A 23,752-nucleotide genomic window follows, 5' to 3' on the forward strand; every position below is an offset into this window, starting at 1 on the left:
TTTGGCGACGACTTTAATTAATAGAGATAGCGGTTTTAGCTTGGATAAGTCATGAAATCCGGCGTTTTCTTTAGTATTGCAGAGACGTCACCGCAGTGCAGCTCAAAGTGATACATCGAGATCTACATCTACATCTACATCCATACTCCGCAAGCCACCTGACGGTGTGTGGAGGAGGGTACCTTGAGTACCTCTATCGGTTCTCCCTTCTATTCCAGTCTCGTATTGTTCGTGGAAAGAAGGATTGTCGGTATGCTTCTGCGTGTGCTCTAATCTCTCTGATTTTACCCTCATGGTCTCTTAGCGAGATATACGTAGGAGGGAGCAATATACTGCTTGACTCTTCGGTGAAGGTATGTTCTCGAAACTTTAACAAAAGCCCGTATCGAGCTACTGAGCGTCTCTCCTGCAGAGTCTTCCACTGGAGTTTATCTATCATCTCCGTAACGCTTTCACGATTACTAAATGGTCCTGTAAGGAAGCGCGCTGCTCTTCGTTGGATCTTCTTTATCTCTTCTATCAACCCTATCTGGTACGGATCCCACACTGCTGAGCAGTATTCAAGCAGTGGGCGAACAAGCGTACTGTAACCTACTTCCTTTGTTTTCGCGTTGCATTCGCTTAGGATTCTTCCAATGAATCTCAGTCTGGCATCTGCCTTACCAACGATTAACTTTATATGATCATTCCATTTTAAATCATTCCTAATGCGTACTTCCAGATAATTTATGCAATTAACTGCTTCCAGTTGCTGACCTGCTATTTTGTAGCTAAATGATAAGGGATCTATCTTTCTATATATTCGTAGCGCATTACACTTTTCTACATTAAGATTCAATTGCCATTCCCTGCACCATGCGTCAATTCGCTGCAGATCCTCCTGCATTTCAGTACAATTTTCCATTGTTGCAACCTCTCGATACACCACAGCATCATCTGAAAAAAGCCTCAGTGAACTTCCGATGTCATACACCACGTCATTTATGTATATTGTGAATAGCAACGGTCCTATGACACTCCCCTGCCTCACACCTGAAATCACTCTTACTTCGGAAGACTTCTCTCCATTGAGAATGACATGCTGCGTTCTCCTATCTAGCAACTCCTCAATCCAATCACACAATTGGTCTGATAGACCGTATGCTCTTACTTTGTCCATTAAACGACTGTGGGGAACTGCGTCAAACGCTTTGCCGAAGTCAAGAAACACGGCATCTACCTGTGAACCCGTGTCTATGGCCCTCTGAGTCTCGTGGACGAATAGCGCGAGCTGGGTTTCACACGACCGTCTTTTTTGAAACCAATGCTGATTCCTACAGAGTAGATTTCTAGTCTCCAGAAAAGACTTTATACTCGAACATAATACGCGTTCCAAAATTCTACAACTGATCGACGTTAGAGATATAGGTCTATAGTTCTTCACATCTATTCGACGTCCCTTCTTGAAAATGGAGATGACCTGTGCCCTTTTCCAATCCTTTGGAACGCTTCGCTCTTCTAGAGACCTACGGTACACCGCCGCAAGAAGGGGGGCAAGTTCCTTCTCGTACTCTGTGTAAACTCGAACTGGTATCCCATCAGGACCAGCGGCCTTTCCTCTTTTGAGCGATTTTAATTGTTTCTCTATACCTCTGTCGTCTATTTCGATATCTACCATTTTGTCAACTGTGCGACAATCTAGAGAAGGAAGTACAGTGCAGTCTTCCTCTGTGAAACAGCTTTGGAAGAAGACATTTAGTATTTCGGCCTTTAGTCTGTCATCCTCTGTTTCGGTACCATTTTGGTCACAAAGTGTCTGGACATTTTGTTTTGATCCACCTACAGCTTTGACATAGGACCAAAATTTCTTAGGGTTTTCTGCCAAGTCAGTACATAGAACTTTACTTTCGAATGCATTGAACGCCTCTCGCATAGCCCTCCTCACACAACATTTCGCTTCGCGTAATTTTTGTTTGTCTGCAAGGCTTTGGCTATGTTTATGTTTGCTGTGAAGTTCCCTTTGCTTCCGCAGCAGTTTTCTAACTCGGTTGTTGCACCACGGTGGCTCTTTCCCATCTCTTACGATCTTGCTTGGCACATACTCATCTAAGGCATATTGTACGATGGTTTTGAACTTTGTCCACTGATCCTCAACACTATCTGTACTTGAGACAAAACTTTTATGTTGAGCCATCAGGTACTTTGTAATCTGCTTTTTGTCACTTTTTCTAAACAGAAAAATCGATGCAGTAACCGCTTTATGTTCGCTGATTCCCTGTTCTGGATAAACTGATTCAAAAAACTGATTCGGGTCTGTTTGTCACCAGAAGGTCTAACATGTTATCGCCACGAGTCGGTTCTCTGTTTAACTGCTCAAGGTAGTTTTCAGATAAAGCACTTAAAAACCGAGCGAGGTGGCGCAGTGGTTAGCACACTGGACTCGCATTCGGAGGACGACGGTTCAATCCCGCGTCCGGCCATCCTGATTTAGGTTTTCCGTGATTTCCCTAAATCACTCCAGGCAAATTCCGGGATGGTTCCTTCGAAAGGGCACGGCCGACTTCCTTTCCCGTCCTTCCCTAACCCGATGAGACCGATGACCTCGCTGTTTGGTCTCTTCCCCCAAACAACTCCCAACCCCACTTAAAAATATTTCACTGGATTCTTTGTCCCTGACACCCGTTATGAACGTTTGAGTCTCCCAGGCTATATCCGGCAAATTAAAATCTCCACCCAGAAATATAACATGGTGGGGAAATCTACTCAAAATATTTTCCAAATTATTCTTCAGGTGCTCAGACACAACAGCTGCTCAGCTGTTTTTTTTTTTCTTCATCATCAGTCTACTGACTGGTTTGATGCAAGCCCCCACAAATTCCTTTCCTGTGCTAACCTCTTCATCTCAGAGTAGCACTTGCAACCTACGTCCTCAGTTATTTGCTTGACGTATTCCAATCTCTGTCTTCCTCTACAGTTTTTGCTCTCTACAGCTCCCTCTAGTACCATGGAAGTCTTTCCCTCATGTCTTAGCAGATGTCCTATCATCCTGTCCCTTCTCCTTATCAGTGTTTTCCACATATTCCTTTCCTCTCGGATTCTGCGTAGAACCTCCTCATTCCTTACGTTATCAGTCCACTTAATTTTCAACATTCGTCTATAGCACCACATCTCAAATGCTTCGATTCTCTTCTGTTCCGGTTTTCCCACAGTCCATGTTTCACTACCATACAATGCTGTACTCCAGACGTACATCCTCAGAAATTTCTTCCTCAAATTAAGGCCGGTATTTGATATTAGTAGACTTCTCTTGGCCAGAAATGCCTTTTTTGACATAGCGAGTCTGCTTTTGATGTCCTCCTTGCTCCGTCCGTCATTGGTTATTTTACTGCCTAGATAGCAGAATTCCTTAACTTCATTGAGTTCGTGACCGTCAATCCTGATGTTAAGTTTCTCGCTGTTCTCATTTCTACTATTTCTCATTACCTTCGTCTTTCTCCGATTTACTCTCAAACCATACTGTGTACTCATTAGACTGTTCATTCCGTTCAGCAGATCATTTAATTCTTCTTCACTTTCACTCAGGATAGCAATGTCATCAGCGAATCGTTTCATTGATATCCTTTCACCTTGTATTTTAATTCCACTCCTGAACCTTTCTTTTATTTCCATCATTGCTTCCTCTATGTACAGATTGAAGAGTAGGGGCGAAAGACTACAGCCTTGTCTTACTCCCTTCTTAATACGAGCACTTCGTTCTTGATCGTCCACTCTTATTATTCCCTCTTGGTTGTTGTACATATTGTATATGACCCGTCTCTCCCTACGGCTTACCCCAACTTTTTTCAGAATCTTGAACAGCTTGCACCATTTTATATTGTCGAACGCTTTTTCCAGGTCGACAAATCCTATAAACGTGTCTTGATTTTTCTTGAGCCTTGCTTCCATTATTAGCCGTAACGTCAGAAGTGCCTCTCTCGTGCCCTTACTTTTCCTAAAGCCAAACTGATCGTCACCTAGCGCATTCTCAATTTTCTTTTCCATTCTTCTGTATATTATTCTTGTAAGCAGCTTCGATGCATGAGCTGTTAAGCTGATTGTGCGATAATTCTCGCACTTGTCAGCTCTTGTCATCTTCGGAATTGTGTGGATGATGCTTTTCCGAAAGTAAGATGGTGTGTCGCCAGACTCATATATTCTACACACCAACGTGAATAGTCGTTTTGCTGCCACTTCCCCTAATGATTTTAGAAATGCTGATGGAATGTTATCTATCCCTTCTGCCTTATTTGACCGTAAGTCCTCCAAAGCTCTTTTAAATTCCGAGTCTAATACTGGATCCCCTATCTCTTCTAAATCGACTCCTGTTTCTTCTTCTATCACATCAGACAAATCTTCACCCTCATAGAGGCTTTCAATGTATTCTTTCCACCTATCTGCTCTCTCCTCTGCATTTAACAGTGGAATTCCCGTTGCACTCTTAATGTTACCACCGTTGCTTTTAATGTCACCAAAGGTTGTTTTGACTTTCCTGTATGCTGAGTCTGTCCTTCCGACAATCATATCTTTTTCGATGTCTTCACATTTTTGCTGCAGCCATTTCGTTTTAGCTTCCCTGCACTTCCTATTTATTTCATTCCTCAGCGACTTGTACTTCTGTATTCCTGATTTTCCTGGAACATGTTTGTACTTCCTCCTTTCATCAGTCAACTGAAGTATTTCTTCTGTTACCCGTGGTTTCTTCGCAGCTACCTTCTTTGTACCTATGTTTTCCTTCCCAAATTCCGTGACGGCCCTTTTTAGAGACGTCCATTCCTCTTTAACTGTGTTGCCTACTGCGCTATTCCTTATTGCTGTATCTATAGCGTTAGAGAACTTCAAACGTATCTCATCATTCCTTAAAACTTCCGTATCCCACTTCTTAGCGTATTGATTCTTCCTGACTAATGTCTTGAACTTCAGCCTACTCTTCATCACTACTATATTGTAATCTGAGTCTATATCTGCTCCTGGGTACGCCTTACAATCCAATATCTGATTTCGGAATCTCTGTCTGACCATGAAGTAATCTAATTGAAATCTTCCAGTATTTCCCGGCCTTTTCCAAGTATACCTCCTCCTCTTGTGATCCTTGAACAGGGTATTCGCTATTACTAACTGAAACTTGTTAAGGAACTCAATTAGTCTTTCTCCTCTTTCATTCCTTGTCCCAAGCCCATATTCTCCTGTAACCTTTTCTTCTACTCCTTCCCCTACAACTGCATTCCAGTCGCCCATGACTATTAGATTTTCGTCCCCCTTTACATACTGCATACATGAAATAGCGAATCAGAATTATTGAATGACCTTTTGGATCTGTTAATGTTAAACAAAGAGGCGAAACGTTCGTAGTGAGCAAATGCATTAGTAAAACGTTAAGCATCTGTGATCTTGTAGCGCTATTTTGGTATTGATAGTACTGACGCTGCAGAACATTCCTCTTCCACGGCTATTGTGCAACCAAAAAGCTTGCATTGGTTCAAATTGAACAAAATTTATGGCCTTTCCTTAATAGTCAACAGTGCTGCAAAAAGTACGTTAGTCACTTGAAACTCCTGGTCTCGATTCTCAATGAAAAAAGATTACCAATGTCTTCCATACGTTAAACGATATATTGGATGCAAAAGTTAAGCGTCTTACTCTTTATGTGTCACACAATGACCCTTGCGTCTACCTCCAACTACCATTCTGCGTTCAAAATCTCTTAACTCACGTTCTGCAGCCATAATCCCATCGGAAACCTTTTCATATGTATCACCTGAGTACAAATAACAGCTCCGTCAATGAACTTCCCTGTTGTAGCTCGTGCACGTGACACTACCGACATCTGTGTGTGTTCACATTGCTATCCCTTGACTTTTGTCACCTCAGCGTAGTGAGTGCTGCTTCAGCTCCGCTGTGTGGACCACACGATCGCGGTAATCTCGCATGCTCAACTGCGTTAAGAGTCATTTTCAGTTCCTTACTTGTGCACCAATTGCTCGCTTGCAGGACTTTGTACTATTGCACCGTATGCCACTTTTCCAAAACCGTCTCGGCCATGCCGTTACCGTAACTTTGCGTGACCAGTTAATAACATTAATATCCTCTGTATGGCGTCCTCAAACGGCGCGATTGCCGATGCAGCACACACTACTGCAGCCTTCTAAAACGTGATGTAATCGTCACTTGCCATATCGCTGATTTTTGTTTTTAGGCACCAGCGGCAATCTATAGCAAGTAATTTGTTCGTGCACCTTTAACATAAATCATTTACACCCTCCTTCGTTATTATGCAGTGAATAAATGTTTCCTTAGCCGATATTCCTTTACGGACTTTAAATTTTCTTTTTACGGCGCGTGTGTAAAATATTACACTTTACACTCCAATTTATAACATAGTATCCTGACTCATCTATGTAATACGAAACGTAATGCAATGTCATGAGAGGCGGACCCTAAGGTTTAAAAGGAGGCGGAGAGTTTTGCTTTGACGTTAGAGAATCAGTAACAACGGAATGCATCGGTAAGGAAAGCTCAGTGACTTCGAACATGGATTAGTCATTTAAAGTCACCTAAGTAAGAAACCCATCAAGGACATTTCAACACTTCTAAAACCACAAAGTCGATTGTTGATGATACGACTTAAGTGGAAACGTGAAGGGACAACCACAGCTGAAGTAAGCCAGACAGACGTTATGCACTGACGAAGAGGGACCGTTAAATACTGCGGAATGATTGCACATATTGGCGAAACATACAACAAACTTTCCTGTGGTATCGATGGAATATCAGCCGGCCGGTGTGGCCGAGCGGTTCTAGGGGCTACAGTCTGGAACCGCGCCACCGCTACGGTTGCAGGTTCGAATCCTTCCTCGGGCATGGATGTGTGTTATGTCCTTAGGTTAGTTAGGTTTAAGTAGTTCTAGGTTCTAGGAGACTGATGACCTCAGAAGTTAAGTCCCATAGTGCTCAGAGCCGTTTGAACCATTGATGGAATGCCCAAGTGGAGAGCAACTTTCGTGGAGCCCGCTGGTTGGTAAAGATAGCGAGGTAGGCTTAGCATAATCTAACTAAAATGCAAATTAAAAAGAGACTATCAAATCACACAAACTGTGCTGTTGTGATGTTGTGTGAGCCTCACTGCCCTTTTCTTAACCAATTTATGCCTAATTTTATTCTGAGAGGCTCAGTAACGTATGTAAATACCGTAAATGTAAATTTGATTCAAAAAGTACTTGAAGTGAAACGCAGCGCACAATCCCCGCAACGATAGTGGTTGTGAATCTTTGAGTATGGAGTCAAAAAAAAAAGTGATTTATTAAAGAAAGAGGGCTGTTAATCATTATCCTGTGGAAAGTGGACGTGTTGCCAGGCCGTCGCTTAGAACGTATTGTTACATTTAATGAAAACTGATATTTCAGTAAAAAAAAAAAGCGCGTGAAGTATGTGTAAAAGTTGTCAAACATTTATGTAAACAAATTTTCTGGAAGTGAAAGTTAGAAATATCTTGTATTTGGAAAAGAAAGTGAACTTCTTTGTCGTCGCCGGCTATCAATCGACAGAATTGTGAGTGTACAAAGTTAGCTAAAATACAGGAAAGGAAATGTATTCTCTTTAGTTTTCATTCGATACGTAACAGCCTCTCGTCATTTCTTTATTGCAGTAAGTGGATTATGTTGTTGTATAATAGTATGGTTCGACTCCACTGACCAATTTTGATGCAACAGGACGTGTAATTTGAAGGAAGTTTGTGTGGCAAGCAATCTCTTTTTCTCACGAAAAGCAGATTGCTGTTTGATCTTATTTACTTACAACAGTGGTCACTTAGGTATGAAAAGCTACGAAAACTTGGGCTCAAAATTATCCGCTATACGGCCAAGTAACCAACAGAGTCGTATTTTAAATCTTAAAGTACAATAACTTCCTCCAAATTATAATACGTCACCACCTGGTGCAGAAGCTGATCATTTAAGGAGGCAGCAACCTAAATTCAGGTACCAGTTACAACTTAAAGTAAAGTCTCAATCAAGAATCAATCTCTGTCTCTCCAAATACATATATAAATATTCATATTATTAAAAAAAGTTATTTTATATTGTTCAGTCATATTAATGTGACCATATGTCAAAAGCGCGGACAACTATGAGACGTGCAGGGAAAGATTCAGTGGCCTCTGAAAGGTACCGACAGAGATGTGGAGCGACGCAGACTTCATTGCCCTGGCCAGCTGCGAAAGATTTTCCAGTTGTGGATATATGCCGCGAACAGTTGATCCCACGGTTTATCGATTGGGTTTAAATCCGAGGAGTCATCCTGGTTCTCTTCGAACCACGCAAAAGCACTGCGAGCTGCGTGACACGTTGAATTGTCCTGCTAGGTAGACGCCATCGTACCGAGAAGAAAATAACTGCACATTGGAGTGGACGTGGTCCCCAAGGATAGATGCATATTTGCGTTGATCCATTCCGTCTTCCAAAATGACTTCATCACACAGGGAATCCCGCAAAAAACGTTCCTAGGACCATAACGCTCCCTCATAGAGTCTGGATGTTAGGTTTCAGACGTTTCATGCCGCACATACCAACCACCATCTATCCGTTAGAGGATAAATGTGATTCATCTGAAAAAGCCACCTCTCACCGCTCAGTGGACGTACAGTGCCGTTACTTCAGTGCAAATTCTAGCCTTCGTCGCCGATGAACAACAGTCAGCATGGGTGCATGAACCAGGCGATGCTGTGGAGGCTTGTAAGCAGCAATGGTGGTCGATAACCCCTCGGTTCACCTGTGTGGTCTGTTGCCCAACAGTCGCACGTCTATTCGCCCGTACACATCTCCGCAGCGGTCATTCACGCCAGTCATCTGTGGCCCGTGGTGCAGCCCAGTTGTATCGCCGCTGGTTTCCGATAGCACCATTTTGCCATACACGGTATACTTTAACGACAGCTGTAGGCTTAGAAACGTACACGTTTCGTAAATGCTTCCACTCTCAGCCCCAAGTCAATGATCACGCCAATTTCGTAGTTAGATAAGTCGCTCCGTTTCAGCATTACAACAATGACTGCACTGTTTCCTGTGTAACCCCGACACGCTTTATGTACGCCCCTCTACTAGTGCTGCAACCTGCCCTCTGTGAGTGATTATTGCACGTTGACGTCGAACGTAGGTTTTGGTCACATTATTGTGACTGGACCGCGTACATGTACAAATGACTTCGAAAAGTAAGTTACACGTTTTCGAGGCAAGCTATGTAGCTTCAGTGCATTTCAAAGTGACACTAATGTAGAACATTATTGTCCAGCATAGTCTTTAACTCCGTGTAAACAACGGTCGTAGCGTACTGCCAATCGTTCATTTCCTTGACAGTAGGAATCCACTCCTTGGTCACCGAGCCATTCAACAATATTCGGAAAAGATGTTCTTTCAGCTCGCTGAAAAGATGGAATTGCTTGGCACAAGGTCTGGACTGCCTCATCCATGTCTGTGCGACCTAGGTCGAATTGTTGAAAACATTACACTCCTTCTGAACACGACGCTGCACTTGGTCTACAGACTGCCAGAAATTCACTGTGCGTCTGTGCGAAATTTAAGGGTTTTCCCCAGAAGAATAGTAGTGTCAAGCGTACTTCGGAGTACGTCCCAGGTTGACACGCCATTTCACTCGCACAGTTAAAGCACGTGTTATCTGCACCGCAGCAAAACTACGTTTGCAGGACACCTGATACCTGTACTCTCATCTGCACAATGCTCTTAGCGTGGAACGACATGTGTAACTTAACTTGCTGAGGTCCCTACGTATGATGCAATAGTATAGTGAATAACCTACTGAAAGAAAAGATAGAAGCGAGCCAGAGTCGGTGAAACGAATAGCTTGCAGCCTTTGGGCATTACGAAGTAGCGAACGGAAGTGCGAGCAGGGGACCTCGAGAGAAAGGGATGAGAAAGGGATGAACCACTGTGAAGGTCAGACATTGCCTCGCCTGAGCGTGAAGTAGCATCGTGACATACTTTTGTTAATTTTACTGACAGTCGATTTGAGGATTGGTACAAGGACATGACCAACGAACTTCCTTAAACTGATGGAAAGCGGTGACTGCGAAGAATGTTTAACAGACTGTAACACAGTATGACAGATGTTGGAACAGAGACTAAATTAAGTATCATCTGAGTCGAGGTTCGAAAAACGATGTGTCACGCTTTCGCGGGTGCAGAAGAGAAATCCGAAATTCGCGTATCCTACGCAACTATCCCCAAAAAAAAAAAATAGTTAATATGGTTACTAAGATAACGGTGAACTTCACAGTGGATGTGTTATGTGACAAACAATTATGTCAGGGCATTCTATGAAAACAATGCATGGCGTGCTTTGTCACATCAGTCAATAGATATCGTTTCTGTGTTCGTGGTGAACTGAACGAGTGAAGAAATATGTTTAACTTAACACATTCTTTACTTGGTTCCGTGTCATCTCAGAATATCCAGGTCAAAGCTCCCTTCCACTACGCGGACTCAATGGAAATAAAAACGGGAAGATTACGAGTCACGCCGCCTGCTATAGCTGTTGAAAGTGAGAAGACTTCGCCTCCGAGCTCATGTAGAAGGAAGTATCTTTCAAATGACGGTCCAGTAACTGGTGCGTGAATCCTTACGAATGGTCCGCAAGTGTAAGTTCCATTCTAAAGCATAAACTCTAAAAGACTGGAATTTCTGAAACAACAATCCAATTTTCATTCGAATTCATACACTTCAACAAATTAGACTCTCAAGAACGGTAATTCAAAATTCCATTCTTAGAATACCCACGGCTATTTTTGCTATTTTTGGAATCTCCTGACCACTTGGGCACTTTTTAATTGACCGTAGGATTGCAATCACAGCATAAATGCTTATATATGTCTCAACATTGCCTGAGTTTGGAGTCGATCTTCCGCCATTGTCCCTTCTCACGAGAACTCAAGTAACAGAGAGCATGCTGACAGAACTATCTCACATAGAGAAGGAAGATTATTAACTTTCTACAGTTAAATGCTCAGTGTGTTACCTGCTCACTTACTTTTCTTCCACGCACAGGGCTTTCAACGCAGTCTGCGCTGAAAGCCCTGTGCGTGGGAGAAAAATACGGCTCAGGTCAGCAGCTGCGTGAAGGGAGGCATTAGCCCGCAGAGCTGGCCATAAAACACAGCTGAGTGCCATGCCTGCAACAGGCGAGAAGCGAACACACCGAGGGCTCACGTGGACCCACACAATCATCCAAAATAGAATAATATGTGAACACAAAATCAAATAGGGGTAATGCAGGAGTTGGTTTAATGATGAATAATAAAATAGGTGTACGAGTAAGCTACTACAAACAGCATAGTGAACGCATTATTACGGCCAAGATAGACACGAAGCCCACACCTATTACAGTAGTTCAAGTTTATATACCAACTAGCTCTGCAGATGACGAAGAAATTGAAGAAATGTATGATGAGATACAAGAAATTATTCAGGTAGTGAAGGGAGACGAAAATTTAAATGTCATGGGTGACTGGAATTCGTCAGTAGGAAAAGGGAGAGAAGGGAACATAGTAGGTGAATGTGGATTGGGGCTAAGAAAAGAAAGAGGAAGCCGCCTGGTAGAATTTTGCGCACAGCATAACTTCATTATAGCTAATACTTGGTTTAATAATCATAAAAGAAGGTTGTATACATGGAAGAACCCTGGAGATACTAAAAGGTATCAGATAGATCATATAATGGTAAGACAGAGATCTAGGAACCAGGTTTTAAATTGTAAGACATTTCCAGGGGCAGATGTGGACTCTGACCACAATCTATTGGTTATGACCTGTAGATAAAAAATGAAGAAACTGCAAATTTAAGGAAATTTAAGGAGATGGGACATGGATAAACTGAAAGAACCAGAGGTTGTACAGAGTTTCAGGGAGAGCATAAGGGAACAATTTAAGGAATGGGGGAAAGAAATACAGTAGAAGAAGAATCGGTAGCTTTGAGGGATGAAATAGTAAAGGCAGCAGAGGATCAAATAGGTAAAAAGACGAGGGCTAGTAGAAACCCTTGGGTAACAGAAGAAATATTGAATTAAATTGATAAAAAGAGAAAATATAAAAATGCAGTAAATGAAGCAGGCAAAAAGGAATACAAACGTCTCAAAAATGATATCGACAGGAAGTGCAAAAAGGCTAAGCAGGGATGGCTAGAGGACAAATGTAAGGGTGTAGAGGCTTATCTCACTAGGGCTAAGATAGATACTGCCTACAGGAAAATTACAGAGACCTTTGGAGAAAAGAGAACCACTTGCATGAATATCAAGAACTCAGATGGAAACCCAGTTCTAAGTAAAGAAGGGAAACAGAAAGGTGGAAGGAGTATAAAGAGTGCCTATTCAAGGGCGATGTACTTGAGGACAATATTACGGAAATGGAAGAGGATGTAGATGAAGTTGAAATGGGAGATATGATATTGCGTGAAGAGTTTGACAGAGCACTGAAAGACCTTAGTCGAAACAAGGCCCCCGGAGTAGACAACATTCCATTAGAACTACTGACAACCTTGGGAGAGCCAATTCTGACAAAATTCTACCATCTGGTGAGCAAGATGTATGAGACAGGCTAAATACACTCAGACTTCAAGAAGAATATAATTATCCCAATCCCAAAGAAAGAAGTTGTTGATAGATGTGAAAATTACCGAACTATTAGTTTAATAAGTCACAGCTGCAAAATACTAACGCGAATTCTTTACATACGAATGGAAAAACTGGTAGAAGCAGACCTTGGGGAAGATCAGTTTGGATTCCGTACAAATGTTGGGACACGTGAGGCAATACTGACCCTACGACATACCTTAGAAGAAAGATTAAGGAAAGTCAAACCTACGTTTCTAGCATTTGTAGACTTAGAGAAAGCTTTTGACAATGTTGATTGGAATACTCTATTTCAAGTTCTGGAAGTGGCAGGGGTAAAATACAGGGAGCGAAAAGCTATTTACAATTTGTACAGAAACCAGATGGCAATTATAAGAGTCGAGGGGTATGAAAGGGAAACAGTTGTTGGGAACGGAGTGAGACCGGGTTGTAGCCTCTCCCCGATGTTATTCAATCTGTATATTGATCAAGCAATAAAAGAAACAAAAGAAAAGTTCGGAATAGGTATTAAAATCCATGGAGAAGAAATAAAAACTATGAGATTCGCCGATGACATTGTAATTCTGCCAGAGACAGCAAAGGATTTGGAAGAGCAGTTGAATGGAATGGACAGTGTCTTGAAAGGAGTATATAAGATGAACATCAGCAAAAGCGAAACGAGGATAATGGAATGTAGTCGTATTAAGTCGGGTGATGCTGAGGGAATTAGATTAGGAAATGACACACTTAAAGTAGTAAAATAGTTTTGCTATTTGGAGAGCAAAATAACTGATGTCAATAAAATTCTTCTGGGTTAGAGACCGCATTGTCATTTATAAAATTCCAACGTTTCGGCGTCTGTTGCAAGACGCCTTCCTCAGGGTGTGTTGCTAACTGCTGAATGAGCACAAGTGTGGGTACATATATACTATGGAAGAGTGTTGTGATTGGATGTGAGGATGAGGAGGAAGGGTACTAGGAGTTCATTTTATTGGCGTTTGCATTGCGTCTTGTTATTGGCGGAAATAGGCGTTTTCCATTGGAGTTTCCTTTACTGTCTGCCAGTGGTGGAAATCGGCGAATAGGAGACTTAGCGGCGGCGACTGCAGCGTAGCGTTGTTTACTAACTGCCTAGTATCGACTAGGCCGCGTCAGCGCTCTGTGTACCATCCTCCGCTGTGGCCTACCGCACGCCTGTTGCTTTGCGCGAGCTGTCCTTCCGCAAAGCTGTCACAGCAGGCAGCCAAGACGCTGGAAGTCTGTACCCGTCTTCTCTGTTCATATTATCGGGTCGCTTGGCTATTTCTATAGCCTCTCTAATCTTCCTCCTCAAACTAAACGGCTGTTTCGCCAGTACTCGGACCTTTGGAATTTCGATGTTCATCCTGCACTGCTCATGGTGTTCTGACACCGCTGATTTGCTATATTGTTTGAGGCGGATATATCTCTCATGTTCAGTTAGCCTCGTGCTTATTGGACGCCCAGTCTCACCTACATACACCACCATACACCACCATACATTCACACTCGATTTCATAAACTCCGGCGGCATGAAACTTGTCAATTGTATCTTTTGTCGAGCCCATAATGTCTTTTATTTTGTTGTTGTTACGAAAAATCGGCTTAATGCCTGCCCGACGGAGAATTTTGCCCAGACGTTCAGTAACCCCTTGTACATACGGTAGCACGGCGGTGTTCTGTGCTTCGTTCTGTATTTCCCTGTTGCCCTCCTCCTTCGGCGCCATGGTTTTGCGTATCAGCCTCATGTCGTAGCCATTAGCTCCAAAAATGGTCCTGAGGTTCTGCAGTTCAGCTTGCAGGCTGTATTCATCGCTGATCCTGTAGGCTCTCTTAGTTAAAGTTCGCAGGGCCGAATTCTTTTGCATAGGATGGTGGTGGGAGGATGCATGCAGGTACCTGTCCGTGTTGGTGGGCTTCCTGTAAACTCTGTGTCCAAGCTTCCCGTCTGGCTTACGATAAACTTCTACGTCGAGAAAAGGCAATACCCCGTTCTTTTCAATCTCCATGGTAAAATGAATTTTGCTGTGCTGCTGGTTAAGATGTTCGTGGAAGTTCGTAGCAACAACAAAATAAAAGACATTCTGGGCTCGACAAAAGATACAATTGACAAGTTTCATGCCGCCGGAGTTTATGAAATCGAGTGTGAATGTATGGTGGTGTATGGTGGTGTATGTAGGTGAGACTGGGCGTCCAATAAGCACGAGGCTAACTGAACATGAGAGATATATCCGCCTCAAACAATATAGCAAATCAGCGGTGTCAGAACACCATGAGCAGTGCAGGATGAACATCGAAATTCCAGAGGTCCGAGTACTGGCGAAACAGCCGTTTAGTTTGAGGAGGAAGATTAGAGAGGCTATAGAAATAGCCAAGCGACCCGATAATATGAACAGAGAAGACGGGTACAGACTTCCAGCGTCTTGGCTGCCTGCTGTGACAGCTTTGCGGAAGGACAGCTCGCGCAAAGCAACAGGCGTGCGGTAGGCCACAGCGGAGGTTGGTACACAGAGCGCTGACGCGGCCTAGTCGATACTAGGCAGTTAGTAAACAACGCTACGCTGCAGTCGCCGCCGCTAAGTCTCCTATTCGCCGATTTCCACCACTGGCAGACAGTAAAGGAAACTCCAATGGAAAACGCCTATTTCCGCCAATAACAAGACGCAATGCAAACGCCAATAAAATGAACTCCTAGTACCCTTCCTCCTCATCCTCACATCCAATCACAACACTCTTCCATAGTATATATGTACCCACACTTGTGCTCATTCAGCAGTTAGCAACACACCCTGAGGAAGGCGTCTTGCAACAGACGCCGAAACGTTGGAATTTTATAAATGACAATGCGGTCTCTAACCCAGAAGAATTTTATTGACATTGACAACGGCCGCGGAAGCCTACGGTTACAAAATAACTGATGATGGTCGAAGTAGAGAGGATATAAATTGTAGACTGGCAATGGCAAGGAAAGCATTTCTTAAGAAGAGAAATTTGTTAATATCGAGTATTAATTTAATTGTCAGGAAGTCATTTCTGGAAGTATTTGTATGGAGTGTAGCCATGTATGGAAGTGAAACATGGACGATAAATAGCTTAGACAAGAAGAGAATAGAAGCTTTCGAAATGTGGTGCTACAGAAGGATGCTATACATAAGCTGGATTGATCACATAAGTAATGAGGAGGTATTGAGTAGAATTGGGGAGAAGAAGAGCTTGTGGCACAACTTGACTAGAAGAAGGGATCGGTTGGTAGGACATGTGCTGAGACATCGAGGGATCACCAATTTAGTATTGGAGGGCAGCGTGGAGGGTAAAAATCGTAGAGGGAGACCAAGAGATGAATACACTACACAGATTCAGAAGGATGTAGGTTGCAGTAGGTACTGGGAGATGATGAAGCTTGCACAAGGTAGAGTAGCATGGACAGCTGCATCAAACCACTTTCAGGACTGAAGGCCACCACAACAACATGAACACAAAGTGGATATTTAGTGGATACCGTTGTAAACTTACCCTCGAACTGTTCTTTATTGCAATGGCTCTTATAAATTGGTTATGTATGGCATGATACTATTTGATCTGATTTTGGAGGATACCTCTTGTTGTACGCTGTGACTGATAGGCAGCAGGATATTTCTTCATTAACGACTCGACAAACAAAATGACAACTTTGTCTCTCGTTAAGACGGGAAACGGGGTAATGCATTGGATAATATCCCTCGAACTTTCCTATATTCAGAACGAGTAGTCTAGAGGGAGGGTGAAATTTCTGCATTTAAAGATCTGCTTTATTCTTTAATCAACTATTTTAATTTAGATCTCAAATTTCTCTTTAATCATATGACTTGGCATCTGATTTATGCCAATCCCAGGAGGTATCTCTTATGTAATGACTGGGTTAAATTTAAATCAGGACCACTATGGGGGATTCGAGTATAATCACAGTTTATTTTCTATTTCAGAAACATTCCTTGTGTTCAACTCACTTTCTATGCGGGCAGAATTAATGGTTCATTACTTCAGGTCTATTGTCAATGGGTTTCCTAATCCTTAATTAAGGGCGCCACACTACAGAGGAATCAAGGGGAAAACCTAATCATGTGAAAGAAACTGTTTCGGGTTCAACTGCACAATAAACTAAGCTACTGCAATTATAAAATGATTAAGCAGGGTTGACCCAACAAGTTGAGCCTAGTAGAACGACGCGTAATAAGATTTTTAGCGCTTAATACAATATTTGGCAAAGCAAAATTCACTTGTTTTAATATAAAGGAAATAACTTTGATTATTCTATGATTTGTACTCTCTAATTGCAGCTGACTGCTTATGGGATAACTCTCGGGAACGCCACCACGCTCGATAAATTGCCTTGGATTGAATATCTTTCTTACATTCAACAAGGGATATTGTTATTTTCAGTCACTGAAACTACTGGAGACATTACAAGCGCCTGTTGTCCATCACTCTCATTGATCTCCTGTCTTCACGAAGAAATCACGCAAAATAAGCATTATAAAATCATTTAAACACACTCACTGGGCTGTAATTGCCTTTAAACATTACCTAAATTTACGCTAATAGACACACTGGGGACATGTGCCATCTCAGCATTAACGGATTTGGCGCGAAGCAGGCTAAGTACAAAGAAAACGACATATCGAAAATTATCCCACATTAAATTGAGCCTGAATTCACAGTTATTTCTGGTAACTACTCAGGTGGTTCGTACCTAATGTCCGAATGCACTGTTCATTACCACCACGTGGCACAAACCGTTACACCAGTACCCAACACAAAGAAATCCTCCAAAAATTTCAAGTTCGTTGCTTTAAACCAGCGATACTTCATTTTCACAAATATGTCAAACATTTTTAGCGTAGAACTGTGAAAGAAACTCTAGAATTTTCATGGCTTAAGGCCCTCGTCCGTTTTCTAGCCAGCTGTACTCTACTATGATACAAAGAAAAGTATGTAAAATTATGATTTAATGTTAACAAACCGCACACTAGATCGCACCATTTCAATTGAGCTATGCATTGAAAAACCTTTAGTTATTGATTATTGACTTACCCGAGCACTGATGGCCAGTACTCCATCTCACGAATCTAAGTCCCTACCTTACTATCAGTTAATTAGCTCCAGATTGCCAAAAAATCATATTATTACGCTTTTTCTCCATCACAACATTAACGTTCTATCGCTCATTTACCGAAGATTTTTCTTACGATAGTGACCTCGAGCGTGGAAACGCCTCCCTTCTCAGTCAGCCTGGAACACTGCCAAAAACGGCGTAGCCTGCACCAAATGTATTCTGTGTTTCAGACCTCCCGAACAAGAAGTCTGCTATTGGATGAGCCCCCTGACCCCCTCTCTACCTACTGATACTCTCTACCCTTAACGTCTGTCATTTTCCTTGCCCTTTCTCCCCAACAGTTTCATTTTTCCAACCACACACTCGCCGTATCTTTGGTTAGTCTTTCTGCTACTAACACTAACACACCGTCATTCATATTTTCAAATGGTAGAAAAAAGAAAGTGTGACCACTGAAATAAAAATAAAATTAAAAAAAAACAGTGATTGCCTTTCCACGTACTCATGTGAGAATCTTTACATGTAGCTACATATTCTGTCATTACGAAATTATTTCCTCACAATATAATTTACTTCAAATGCAAATAGCCTCGAGGTCTTTAATGGAACGAAAGTAGTAGTTTCGTTTCACCGTTCGTAGCATTCGCCAGTTAGTTCGCAACGCGTTCTACTGCAGATTACCCCACCTGAATGGACTACTAGCTGATTATAATTTTGTAATAAATGAAATTTTCCCATGTTGAAAGCTATATTGTAATGCCCGCGGCCAGAGAGATGTTTTGGCGGCTGTTAAGTGTTGCATACCGCCAAACATATGGCTGTTTGCGCGAGCATTTCCGCCAGCCGGCCGCACTGGCCGAGCGGTTCTCGGAGGTTCAGTCCGCAACCGCGCGACTGCTACGGTCGCAGGTTCGAATGCTGCGTAGGGCATGGATGTGTGTGATGTCCTTAGGTTAGTTATGTTTAAGTAGTTCTACGTTCTAGGGGACTGAAGACCTCAGATTTTTAAGTTCCATAGTGTTCAGAGCCATCATCATTTGCGCCAACGTGGGAGGGGTGGGGGGTCAGACTGTGGACCAGACAACAAGTATGTGTTCTGCGAAGCTAGCGTTCCGAGGAGATGGAGCTTTGAATCCACACACAGTAAATGTGGGGCGTGATTGCAAAGTGTGTACACAACAGGGCATGAGGTTGCTGGTGTCTTCCCTGGACGAGAGGACGGCGGGTTGAGAAGATATGCAGACAGGGGCCCCCCGCATTAGAAGAGGAACTCTAAACCGTGCTTTGGTGACCGATTTGATTCAGAAGTGTGTACACTGTACGGTGAGGGTGCAAGCAGTGTGAGCTGAGTGTAATGATTTTGACAGAAATATTGCACACAGGAGAACCGTGTGCACTGTTTTCTGTGTTTGCCTGCACGCTGGTCGTGCGTTTGTTGTCTCCAAACCAGAACTCTGTAAATCTCTTTGTAATCGTTACACTGTGAGCGTAGCCAACATTGTATATGTATTTGTTCAGAGAATGGCATTTGCTGATTGTGGGCAGACGGTATTCCAATTGGTTGGCCGTAGTTCTGCGAGTAGAGAGTAGCTCGTCGAGAGAGTGGTTATATTATAAACGTGTGGATGCCCAGTTATAAAGTCTTTGGGCTGGTATTCTGATTTTACAGGTCGTATTAAATTACCTGTATTAAGAGCTATTTTTCGTTTTGTGCTAATTGCATTTTGGGTCAAGAGACCGAATATTGTGAAATGTTAGTATTCTTATTATTACCCCGAGTTTTAGTGTTACTGGTGCCGCATTAATTTCTAATTACTTTATTGTTTAATTGAAGAAATTTAAATTCGTTTATTGTGTTGTCCCCACGCCCAGCGCTTCAGGAACTATAGCTAGGCCGTATATTTGAACTTCAGTTTGTTTGACTACTATTTTGTTTATTGTAGAGAAAGATGTTTTTGTGTAATAAATATTGTTTGTCAAAGTAAGCCCACATCTGTATAATCCCTCGCTCAAATCGCACTCCACCCAAATCTTAAACTACAAAGTCCAAATAACTAAAAATAAATAAGAAAGCCGCGAGCGCCATTGTGTGCTCTGCTACATACCCAACACGAATGGCACTCCTGGAAGGTGATAGAGAGGCAATTGTGGAACTAAAGCTCTGTGGCTGGCTGATCAGCTGTGGCTTGATAACTCAGTCCGTAACAGCTGTTGCCCGTTAAAGTCTGAAAAGTTTTTTTCGGTGAACCATGACGTGTAACACATAGAAGCTATTGACTGTGGTTTCTCCAGATAAGTCAAGGATACTTTTATCTCTTTATTCATTAAGCTCATGTATGTCTTACAAATATTCCACGGAAGTTAACATTTGAATAGTTAACAGCTGACTCCAATTGTTTATTCATGTTGCCTGAAGCGCATTTGGGACTTAAGCAAATATACTTGAGCTTGTAATTTTAGGTAGCTGCTTCATCATTATTCGACCATTTCATCTTCATTCGGCGTACATAAATTATTAATTATGTTTTTGTACACCACATTTACAGTGCTACTCATCTCGGCTTACCAGCTGCTTAAGTCAAAAACAGAAAATTAATAATAATAATCTCAACTTGAAGGTTGGGCAGTTTCACCTTCAACATTGATGTTTCCCGGCATTTGTAATACTTACTAACATTCCAGCGTCTTCGAGTACGTTGGCATGACCATGTGACCTGCACAGAGCCTTCAAAGCCTGTTAACTCGGATAGCTGATGTGTACACAGTTATTCAGTCACTTAAATTTTATAGAATCCGAATACGCACCACTCTGCTAACGGAAGGATTAAGGAAATAGGATAAAGATGGGGACGTTTTGACAAACATACTGCCGATTTCAAGGTAAGTAGATAATTTTGTAAACATCATTGTGAGAGATATTTCTTACTTAACAACAACTAAGTCACGCAAGTATTTATTTTGGAATGCATTGCATTTCTAGGCAGACGATTCTGAGATTCACACTTGACCTAGAATGTTCTCTTGTAAAGTTTATTGTTCCATTTTTACGTTTTTTTATGACATTTAATGAAGAAAGTGGAATTTGACGCAGCTTTTGTTTTAATCGTGTGGTCGCGTTCAAAGATGCAAGTCAAAACAAAGTTGAAAGGCACATTGACTTATTTAGGTGAATATGCGGTTCCTTTTCTCCATTAGCATCGAATAATTATTTGGCATACTTAAATGCAGAACGATGATACAACAATAAAATGAGCAAATCATGCAACTTGTCAGTCATTTAATTTCCTTATCGAGGTCACAGACGTTCATAAATAATATGTCGTCATTAGTGTAATTATTTGTTAATTAGTAGGTTTAGACTAAGAAGCAGCACAGAGGCGTAGCAACAATCAGCAATGAGCCCAGAGTCCAGATTCGTATCCGTCTCTCTGGGGGGGAAATGACAAAAATACCGTCTTAAATCTCTCATTAACTGAGATACTAAATCCACTGTTTAAGGAGGGGGTTATTACACAGCATACTCTGCCTTCACATCCAATCGTTTTCTCATACCTAAGATGTGAGTATATGCATTAAGGTTAACTGTTGTTGTCGTCGACGTCGTCGTCGTCGTCGTTGTTGTTGTTGTGACGATGTGCAGTCCGAAAACTGGTTTGACGCAGCTCTACACACAAATCTATCTTGTACAAGCCTCTTCATCTTTGTATGACTACCATAACATACATCCGTTTGAACCCGGTATTTGTGCCATGGTCTCCCTTTACAGTTTTTACCTCCACACGTTTCTCCATTTATTTATTTATTTATTTTTTCTTTCTTTTTGCCAATACGATTCAGTATCCCTCCATTTAGTTGTTCGATTGTGGCCCCTCCCACCGGAGGTTCGAGTCCTCCCTCGTGTGTTTTATTCTTAGCGTAAGTTAGTTTAATTTACTTTAAGTGATGTGTAAGTCTAGGGACCGATGACCTTAGCAGTTTGGTCCCTTAGGAATTCACACACATATTGAACATTTGAAGTTTTTCGATTTACCATTTAATTTTCAACATTTTCCTGTAGTACCACATTTCAAAAGCTTCCGTTCCCTCTTCTTGTCTGAAACTGCTTATCTCCTATCACTTCCGTGCAAGGCTACATTCCATATGAACATATTCAGAAAAGTCTTCCTAACTCATACATTTATAACCATGTTAACAAGTTACTTTTTCAGAAACGTTTTTCTTCCTATTGCCAATGTGCATTTCACATAGTCTCTATTTTCGGCAATTGTCACTTATTTTTCTACCCAAAAAGTAAATCTCATCTACTGATTTTAATGTTTCATATCAAAATGTAATTATCTCTGCGTCATCTAATTTAATTCGCCAACATTCGATTGTCCTTGCTTCACCTTTATTGATGTTCACCTTATAATCTCGTTTAGAAACACTGTTCACATCATTCAACTGCTTTCCCCAGTGCTTAGCGATCCCTGACATGATTAGGTCATCGAAACACCGCAGAGGTTTTATTTCTTTGCTCTGAACTTTAATTTCCTTCCAAAAGTTCCCTGTCCTCGATGTATAGTCTGAAAAACATCGAGGATAGTCTACAATGCTGCCTCACTACCTACTAAACTTCGGCTTCCCTTTCATTGTCTTTGACACCAACCTCGTTTCTGTACAAGTTCCAAACTTTTCGCTTATTGTATTTTGCCCTGCTACCTTGAGAGTTTCAGTGTAATGCAACAAACACTGTCACAAGTTTTCTCTAAATCGACAAATGCTATTAATTTACGTTAGCTTTTTTTCAGTTTGTCCTCTAAGGTCAGTATAGCCTTGCGTTTTTCCAAATTTTTCCGGAAACCAAAGTGATTGTCCCCGAAGACGGCTTCTGAAGTTTTTCATTCCTCTGTATATAATTAGACTCAATATTTGGGAACCACTGGTTATTAAACTGACGGTTTGGTAGCATTCACACTTGCCGGCACCTGCCTTTTTTTAGAATTAGAATTACTGCTTCGTTTTTGAAGTCTGTAGGTACTTCACCTGTCCCATACATCTTGCCCACCAGATGGAATAGTTTTTCTTCGATGACTCTCCCAAACACCTCAGTAACTCTGAGGGAATCTCGCCTACTAAAGGGATTTGTGTAACTTTAGTGGCTCAATTTCATATCTTCCATCTCATCTTCATTTACTTCCTCTTCTCAGTCTATAACATTGTCTTGGTTTCCACTGAGACGTAGCGACGCCGAAGATCATAACTACACCCACAATTTTTTTAAATGTTTCTTGAGTCTTAAATATCAACAACATGACAATCCATATTTAACATATGAAACTGTCTTATTATTTGATCTTAAATATAAAGTTTTATTAGTATGTACAATAACTGTAGATTTCAACATCAAATGAGTTCCTGGTTGGAGACTAAATGCATATCGCCATTTCGCCGTCAGCGTGGTTTTAATGTGTGCAGAAGCACAGAATTTTGGTGTTTAAAAATTAGGAGCTCGCACAACAAATAGAATACAAACACACGGATTTGAGTCGTTTCAAAGCAAACTGCAGCTAGTGTCGTTGCCACGGCAACCCTCCACGGTTTGAAATTAGAAGAAATCGAGAACACAGCAGCATAGACGGAAAGTGAAATCGTTTCGCGGTGCTACATCCGGCAGAGCCACGGTAGTTCTATCAAGTTACATCCGCTAACAGAAACCCCAATGTGTCCAGTCCGGATAAAGATCTAGATTTCGCTGACTTTCGCTGTTCCATTTCCACATGTGCATAATGCTCGTGCAGTAATGCAATCTAACAAACAGCTGCGCTGGCATGCCCACGCGATATATCAGCGGGTATGGCATTGAAAGTAATGAAATCGTTTAGAGCGACCGGCAGTTTAATCAGACAGCAGCACGTGACGCCTGCGCCGGCCGCAACCCGTGACACACGCACCAACCTACCCGTCCTACGCACATTAATCGCACGCCGACACATCGGCCGACAATAGACTGACGCCGGCGCGACACGGCGCGCAGCC

Source organism: Schistocerca gregaria, chromosome 1 (genome assembly GCF_023897955.1).
Source record: "Schistocerca gregaria isolate iqSchGreg1 chromosome 1, iqSchGreg1.2, whole genome shotgun sequence".
In the NCBI taxonomy this organism is placed as follows: Eukaryota; Metazoa; Arthropoda; class Insecta; order Orthoptera; family Acrididae; genus Schistocerca; species Schistocerca gregaria.